Below are 8,292 nucleotides of genomic sequence, written 5' to 3'. Positions count from 1 at the left end.
TTTGCTTCTACCTTATGGTCTCAGAATTTTGTATTTATCTTTGGCATTTGACATTCTGAATAGTATGTGTCTTGGAGTAGGTCTATTCAGATTTATTCTGATGGGGTACACTGTACTTCTAGGACATGTAAATTCATTTCTTTCATGAGAGTTGGGGAATTTTCAGCTGTTATTTCCTTTTATACTCTTTCTGCCTCTTTTCTCTTCACTTCTCCTTCTGGAGCTCCCATGACATGTAAGCTATTGTGCTTCATGTTATCATTCAACTGCTTGAGCCCCTGCTTATTTTTTTCCATTCTTTTCTCTCTGTTCTTTTTTCACTTCAATTTCAGCTGTTCTATATTCTGCATCACTTATTCTTTCACCTACCATTTCAAGCTTGTTACTGCGTGCCTCTAATGTGTTTTTTTAAAGATTTTTTTTATTTATTTCTCTCCCCCGCCAACTTGTTGTCTGCTCTTCTGTGTCCATTCGCTGTGTGTTCTTCTGTGACAACTTCTATCCTTATCAGTGGCACCAGGAATCTGTGTTTCTTTTTGTTGTGTCATCTTGTGTCAGCTCTCTGTGTATGCGGTGTCAGTCCTGGGCAGGCTGCACTTTCTTTCGCACTGGATGACTCTCCTTACAGAGTGCACCCCTTGTGCGTGGGGCTTCCCTACGTGGGGGACATCCCCATAAGTGCTGCTGTTTTCTATTCAAGTTTTCAAATTCCTCTTCATGCTCTCCCAGTGTCCTCTTAACGTCCTTTATTGTTTTAGCCCCATTGTCTTTTAACTCATTGATTTGGCTTAGGAGATTTGTATGAGCATTGTTGATTAGTTGTCTCAAATCCTGTGTCTCATCTGGGGTTTTGATGTATTCCTTTGCTTCGGCCATATCTTCCATTTCCTTAATATGACCTGTCACTTTTTGCTGATACCTGGGAATCTGATATTGATGATGATGCTATTCTGATACATGTGAAAACTTGGGTGAACCTTGAAGGCATCATGTTGAGCCAGACATAAGATGAATATTGTGTGATCTCACTGATAGAAATAATAGAATAGGCAAATGTATGGAGTCAGAGGGTAGAATACAGGTGACCAGGAGCCAGTTTGGGGTTAAGGAGTGGGGAGTAGTGTTTGTATAGAGTTTTGTTCGGTATCTTGGAAAAGTTTTGATAATGGGTTGTGGTGAAAGTAGCATTACAGCATTGTGAATGTAATGAACACCAGAGAGTTATATATTTGAAGTGGTTAGAAAGGGAAATTTTAGGTTGTATAAATGTTAGTAAAATAAAAATTTTAATAAATACTTTGAGGGTATACAACACAATTATGAACCCTAAGGTATGCTATGGACTACTGTTAATAGTATTATTACAATATTATTTCATCAATTTTAACAAAGGTATATAATAATGCAAAGAGTTAATAATAGGGAAAATTGTATGAGTGGGGAAATATGGGAATATATGGTGTGACTATGTATATCTAACATATGGAGTAAATAAATTTTCTGCATGTTTTTTGTAAACCTATAGTTTCTCTAATAAAAATAAATTTATTTGTTGAGTTTTTCACATGCCAGGCAACTTTACATGACCTAACTGTCTGTGCTCACCATACATTTAAAAAACAAAACAAATATTACCTTAAATATATGACAAAAAAAGCAAGTCTTTTGCTATAACTTTCCTCACCCCTGAATCCTATTCTCCACTTCTAATTTATAACTATTTAATTTTCTGTCTTTTACATTGAAGAAATCTACTTATTCTGTTTTTTCTTTAACATCTCTTGACATAGTCTTCCTTTTATGGCAGATGGAGATTTGGTATTTTTGCTGTTCTCTTTTCCTGCTATTAAAATTTATTTAATCAATAATTATTTAAACTATTATAATATAATGAGTGTCACTCACTATTGAACTAAGGATGTTACTCTGAGTTCATTTCCTTTTTTTCTTCTACATTTTTGTCTTGGTATTGATAATACCTGATTCGTTTGCTTAATTTTCCAGATTGCTCTCTGGTGTTTTGAAGCTGTATGCATCCAAGAAAAACCATTCCTGGGGTTGCAAATCCATTGTAACTGGGATATTTTGATGAGGTTATTTCTGTTAAGGTGTGTCCCAGCTCAATCAAGATGGGTCTTAATTCTATTGCTGGAGACCTTTATATGAGAATGAAATCCAGATATATAGAAAGAAAGCCACAGTAAGCAAGAAACTAAAGCAAAACCCAGAAGGGAAGACGCCACCAGGTACCTTGCTTTGTCCAAGCCAGGATGGCAGCCAGCCCCAGAACCCTGGTCTTTGGGAAGGAACTATTGCCTTGATGATGTTTTGTTTTGGACATTCTCTTGGCCTCAAAGCCACGAGGGAATAAATTCTCATTGTTTCATCTGACCTATTTCATGCTATTTTCTTTGAGCAGCTTATTTAACTAAAACACTCTCATTCTTTCTTCTCAGGTTCTCCAAAAGATTTATAAAAGCCTTCTGACTATTATTTTCCAAACACAGAAGGCAATCGATCAGCTTGATTTGTTTCCTGGGGACATCCTTCATGCTCTATTTCCTTCTGGACTCATTCTTTAAGAACCTGCATGATAGCTGTGTTGGAGCTTCCCTATGCTGTTCCCCAGAATTGGGATCTCTTTTCCCCAGATTCAGTATCTTCGCCTTTCTTAAGAGTGTTTGCATCTTTTGTGGAGCACATCCTCCAATAACTTTCTCAGGTGAGCCCATGGGAGGTAAATTATTGGAGACACCAGATATCTAAAAATGTCATACTTGATTAATAGCTGTCTAGGTACAGAATTCTGGGTTGAAAATATCTTTTCCCTAAGAATTTTTAATGCATTGTTCCTTTGTCTTCTAGACTTGGTGTCACTATTAAGAAGTCCACTACCATTTGATTCTCGATCCTTTGAATGGGATCTGCTATTGCTTTTAGCTTTCTTGATCTTATTCCAGGTTTTCTGAAATTTCACAATAATGCATGGTCTATTTTACTCATTGTGCTGCATACCTGATGGGCCCTTTTAATATGGAAAATCATCCTTTCTTTTCTGGGAAATTTATTTGATAAACGGATCATTTCTTTGCTAAATTTCTCTTTGTTTTCTTTTACTTTCTCTCTGGAAATCCTGTTAGTTGGATGTTAGACATCCTGCATCAATCCTCTATTTTCTTTCTTTTTCCTCCTATTCAATCTTTTTGCCTCTTTTTTTCTTTTATTCTCTGACACTTGCTCAATTATCCAGCTCTTTTTTTTTTTTTTTTAACGTATTTCGTTCATTGTATCTACTAAAATTTGTAAGATCTCTTTAAAGGTTTTTACAGCCTCCTAACCTCATTTCCTGGTTCCAAACTTTTTACTTCTCTGGGTGGGTGAAACTAGCTTTTGCTCCCTATGTTGGCATATGTGTCCTCTGTTCCAGTTTCTTTGTTTTGACTTTGGAGACTTTCCTCAAATGTCAAATAGTGCTTGGTGATACATTCCTAGTCAAGAAAGAGGCAATGAATCTATGTGCATGGCTGGGACTTGCCAACTCTTGGGGTGACTGAGCGGGACTTGGTTTTCCTATTGGAAAACTTCATGGCAGGGCATGGAGGTCTTGTCTGTAAAAATCTCCAGTGACAAAGTCTCCTGGTGGTGGTGGTGGTGGAGTCAGTGTTCTTGGTGCAAAGTGGCTGGGGATGGAGGAACAGAATCTTACCTCATTTACTCTCACGGATTCAAGTATGGCACCTAACTCCTGTCTTCTGTTGGGTTTGATGTCCTCAGTTTGTAGCATCTGTGGCTCAATTTTTCCACAGAGCAGACCCTGCTATGTACATGGCAGATGTGACGCAGGTGTCTGACTGTGTCTTACAGAGACATTCCCCCCAATCTAACTTCGTTCAGTCCTGTATCTTACAGCACCTTCAATTTCTAATCATTTCCAGGATTTTGTGACATAAATTGACTTCATTTTTACTGGCACTCCCTTCTGCATGAATTTCCTATGCCTCATTCTTGTTAACATGTCCATCAATTTTCACGCACCATTTCCATTCCAACAATTTCCAAAAAAAAAATTCCTCTTTCTCTTGGGCGATGGTCTACTTTCCCCAAATCTTTTCTCCTGAATCTTTTATTATGATAGCTATTAGAGCTTATATAGGTTTTATTCAAACATTCCCAGCTCATTTAAAGACATACTGCCAACAATTACTAATTACTCATAGTTTTGTTTTGCTTATAAAAACATGGGGGGGGGGCGGAGACAGATTTGAGACAATTGTGGAAGAGTTTGGCTAAGTGCCTGCGTTTATTTCTCATGTTTGCTAGAAAAGCCTGAAGGATCCCCTTTCTCTAACTGGCCTGACTTCTCTTGCTGGCAATGGCCTGGGGCAGGACGCATGCTGCATGTACTGCACCATGCAAAGTATATGCGGCATGCAGGGCTGGGGTGAATGAGGCCGGGAGCCCCACTCTGTGGTGATCCCCACATCTGAAACATTTTCCAGAAATTGTAGTAGCAGCAAAACTTGCCACCTTAACTTCACTTTGGCTGCCCCTTGGTCGATCCTGGCCCCTAGCCCCTGCCACTGAGTTCAGGGGTTTCTGGCAGAAAGCCACTTCCTGCTCAGCTGGCCTTCCTTTTACCTGGCTTCAATCACACAGGTTTATCCAGGTAAAACCGGATCCACCTTCACTCTATCTGGTTGTGTCTGCACCTGCTGATTCTTCATAGTCTCTGCGTATGAATACTCCTTCCCATCATTTTTAGAACCGTTTCAGGCCACGTAATGGGCAACTTAGGAGGGGTGGGGTGGGGCAGAGTAAACCATGCTCAAGTTCTAGGATTTTCCTCGGCCCAGCTTTCTTTTCCTTTTCTTTTCCTCTCTTGTGCTTTCTTCTCTTGTCATCTCTTCTTTTTTCTCCTCCTCCTCTTCCTCTTCCTTTTTCTCCCCCCTCCCTTCTTTTCCTTTTAAGAATTAAGTTATGCACCTAGTAAAGTGCACTCATTTTAAGTATATGCTTGATAAATTTACATGTATATGTGTGTAAATACCAGTCAGGTCAAAGAACAGAATGCTTCCCGCCTGCAGAAGGCTCCCTGTGTGCTTCCTCTGTCCATTCCCACCCCAGCCCCAGAGGGACCTCTCTCCTGATTTCTAGCCTCATCACGTAGTTTTGCCTGTTCTTCAACTGCATATAAATGGAATCCTGCAATATACTCCTCTTTCTTGATTCTGGCTTCTTTCGCTCAATATCATACCTCTGAGATTTATCAAAGTGTGCCTCAAGTAGTCCATTCTTTTTCAGTTGCACTGTATTATTAAGATCCTGTTTTAACTTACAACTATTTTATGGACCCTCCCACATTGTAATAGTTGTACTTTTAGAGTCTTTATATGGGGAAAACACAGTGTAGCCAAAAACTACTAAAAATTCAGCCATGCTTTTGACAAGCATTTTTTATTTTATTAATTTTAAGGGTCAATAAGAAAGCAGAGGTTACAAAGTAGATTGCAGAATAAAAATCTTTAAACAAGGAAAAGGACATGTTTATAATGCTAAAAACCATCATTCACAATGAATGTATAACAGTTGTGATTATCTATGCACCAAAGAACAACACGTCCTGAATAGAGCAAAAATTGCAGGAAAAACAAGGAGAAAAAAAAAAAAGCAGCACTCTAATACCAGGAGGACTTAAATTCCTCATGACATCATTGTGGCTGCAAGAAGGAGCAAGTGGACAAAAAAGAAATGAGGCTATGGAACACCTAAACAATACAATCAAGTTAGATCTCATTACTATATATCAACCCTATCTCTCAATATTAGAGAATACCCATCTTCGCAAGTACACGTGGTACTTTCATAGAAATCAGTCAAACAGAAAACATGAAGCTCCATAAAGGAAAATTACTAAAAACACGCTATGATCACAATGCCAGAAAACTAGAAGTTAAAAAAATGAAATAAAAATAAGAACATCCTTCTTCCTGCAAATTAAACTACGATAGAACTATCATTTATGAAACCTTAATATAGTTACATACACAGGTCTCTAAGCAACTCATCTGACACTATTTATTCAGCCCATTTAGTTGGTGGTACTTACACATTTGCAGTCTCTGCAATAGCTCTTTAGCCCTGAGGGTCTATCATCCCCAGGTGGGGTTCCCTGGCCCAGAGCTGGGGAAGGCTGGTAGAAAGAGACCAGGCTCTTTGTCTTGTCTCTAGCCCCAGCTTCCCTAAATCCCACCACTTTCAAATATTAACCATCTCTCTGTTTTCCCTGAAGTCTTCCCAGGCTTTTCCAACCCTCAGTGACTGGTTGTCCCCCATGGACTACGACACCTGTTTTTGCGATGGTTTGCTCGGTTGGGAGAGGTGGGGTCTGGCTGAGGATGAGGGGTCGGTTCAGCTTTGGACGAGGGGTTGGTCCCGCTTGGGACAAGGGGTCGGTCCCGCTTGGGACGAGGGGTCGGTCCAGCAGCAGACGAGGGGTCGGTCTCACAGGGGTTGCGCGGTTCGGCTGATGGGGTCGCCCGGCAAAGCCGGCGACAAGGGGGTCGCCCAGAGAAGCAGGCGACGAACTGGGGACAAGGAAGGCCAGGCCCTTGTCGGGGGCTCTCAGGACTGGAGGGCGCACGGCAGAAGAACTACCGCGGAGACAAGGTAAACACGCAAGTCCAACTTTATTGAGGGAGAGGCAACAGTTTTACAGGGGCTGGGGAAGGCTGATTAGTCGAAGCCACACCCTGTTCTGATTGGTTGCCGGAGAAAGGTCAGTGGGAGGTACTGGAAGGGGGAGGGGTGGTGGTTAGGGATTGGCTGTCGCTGTTGCTGGGGGAAGGGGCAGGGTTTAGGGATTGGTGGCTGCTGTTGCTGGGGTAGAGGGCAGACTTGAGTTTCCTGCCCATGCCTGGCTGTTGCTGCTTCCGGGGGGGGGGGGGGGGGGGGGGGAAGGGCAGACTGGAATTTTCCGCCCTGCACCTGCACAGGGAGAAAGAAGGCATCATGTGGCGCCATCCGGGAGGAGGGGCGGCCGCGGAAGCATGGCTGACAAGAAGGGGAGACCCGAGGGCACTCTGCGCCCATGCCGAGCTCCCTTCAGGGGTGGCGGTGAGTCCGACCAGCCACCTTATTATGGGGGCAGCGGCTTGGCCTACCGCGGCCGCTCCCCTGCCAGGCCAGCAAAGCACACTTCAGCCCGAGGGGTGACTGCAGTTTTCTCAGCTGAACTTTAACCCTGTTAATGTTGTGTCACCTCTCACGTCACCTTTTCTTTGAATCACGTCGCCTTTTCTTCCCCTGAGGATGTGTTGCTTCACAGGTAGAAGTCAACTCCTTAAGGGACAGGGGCACATGTAGCTTGTTTTTGTATCTCACACACCCACAGCACAACACTCGAAAGTGAGCCTGCAGTAGGTACTCGGTAAGTGTATGTTGAATCAGTAAATATGGATTGGTTTGGTACTTAAATTATTTGTTATGATTTATCTTATCCTATATCTGAATAATTATTGATTTTTTTCTTTGAATATTTACCTTATCCTATTTTTTTGTAGTTGTTGCTCTTAAACCAATCCCTTAGGTTCTGATAAGTTTTGCTTTATAAGCATAATGTCATGTTTTTAAAATTTGACATGAAAAAGTCATACATAAAATATCTATTAGTATTATTTTTGCTGATTTCAGGTAAATTTCATTACCAACTTCAAAAAATTTAATAACGTATACCACACAAGGCTTTAATTGGGCTTACATTACCAACTCCAATATTTTTATCTAGGGAATGTCATTTTTATTAAACTTAATTTTAAAATCTAGAATCCAGATATATTTCTCCATTTCTTAGTTTTCTGTATTTTTATTTTATAAATTTCCTTAATGAAATTTCTTGAAGGGGAAGTATACCAAGTGTTGGTATTCCTGTATGTTTCATATCATTTCATCCCTATGGTTTAGACATTATTTTCCCCTATTTACAGATGAGAAAACTGAGGCTGAGAGGTTAAATAACCTGCTGAAGCTCACACAGTCAGTCGTTCACTCACAGAGGAAGTGGCAGAGCCCAGAGTTAAGCTCAGGTTGGTCTGACTCCAAGATCTGAGCTCTTTCTTCCATAAACCAATATCTCAAAGAATACTTTCAGTTCATGGTCAAAACTAATACCGGCTCCTTTGCAGGAGTGAATTCTTACCAAAGTTTGAGTAGACGGTTGACACCTGTTTGCATATTTTGAGAATATGTCACTTTATCTTCATCTGCTTCTACCTTGCTTCTCCTTCCTCTCCAACC

The sequence above is a fragment of the Dasypus novemcinctus genome, chromosome 29, assembly GCF_030445035.2.
Source record: "Dasypus novemcinctus isolate mDasNov1 chromosome 29, mDasNov1.1.hap2, whole genome shotgun sequence".
NCBI lineage: Eukaryota > Metazoa > Chordata > Mammalia > Cingulata > Dasypodidae > Dasypus > Dasypus novemcinctus.
This window is presented reverse-complemented; position numbering follows the sequence as displayed.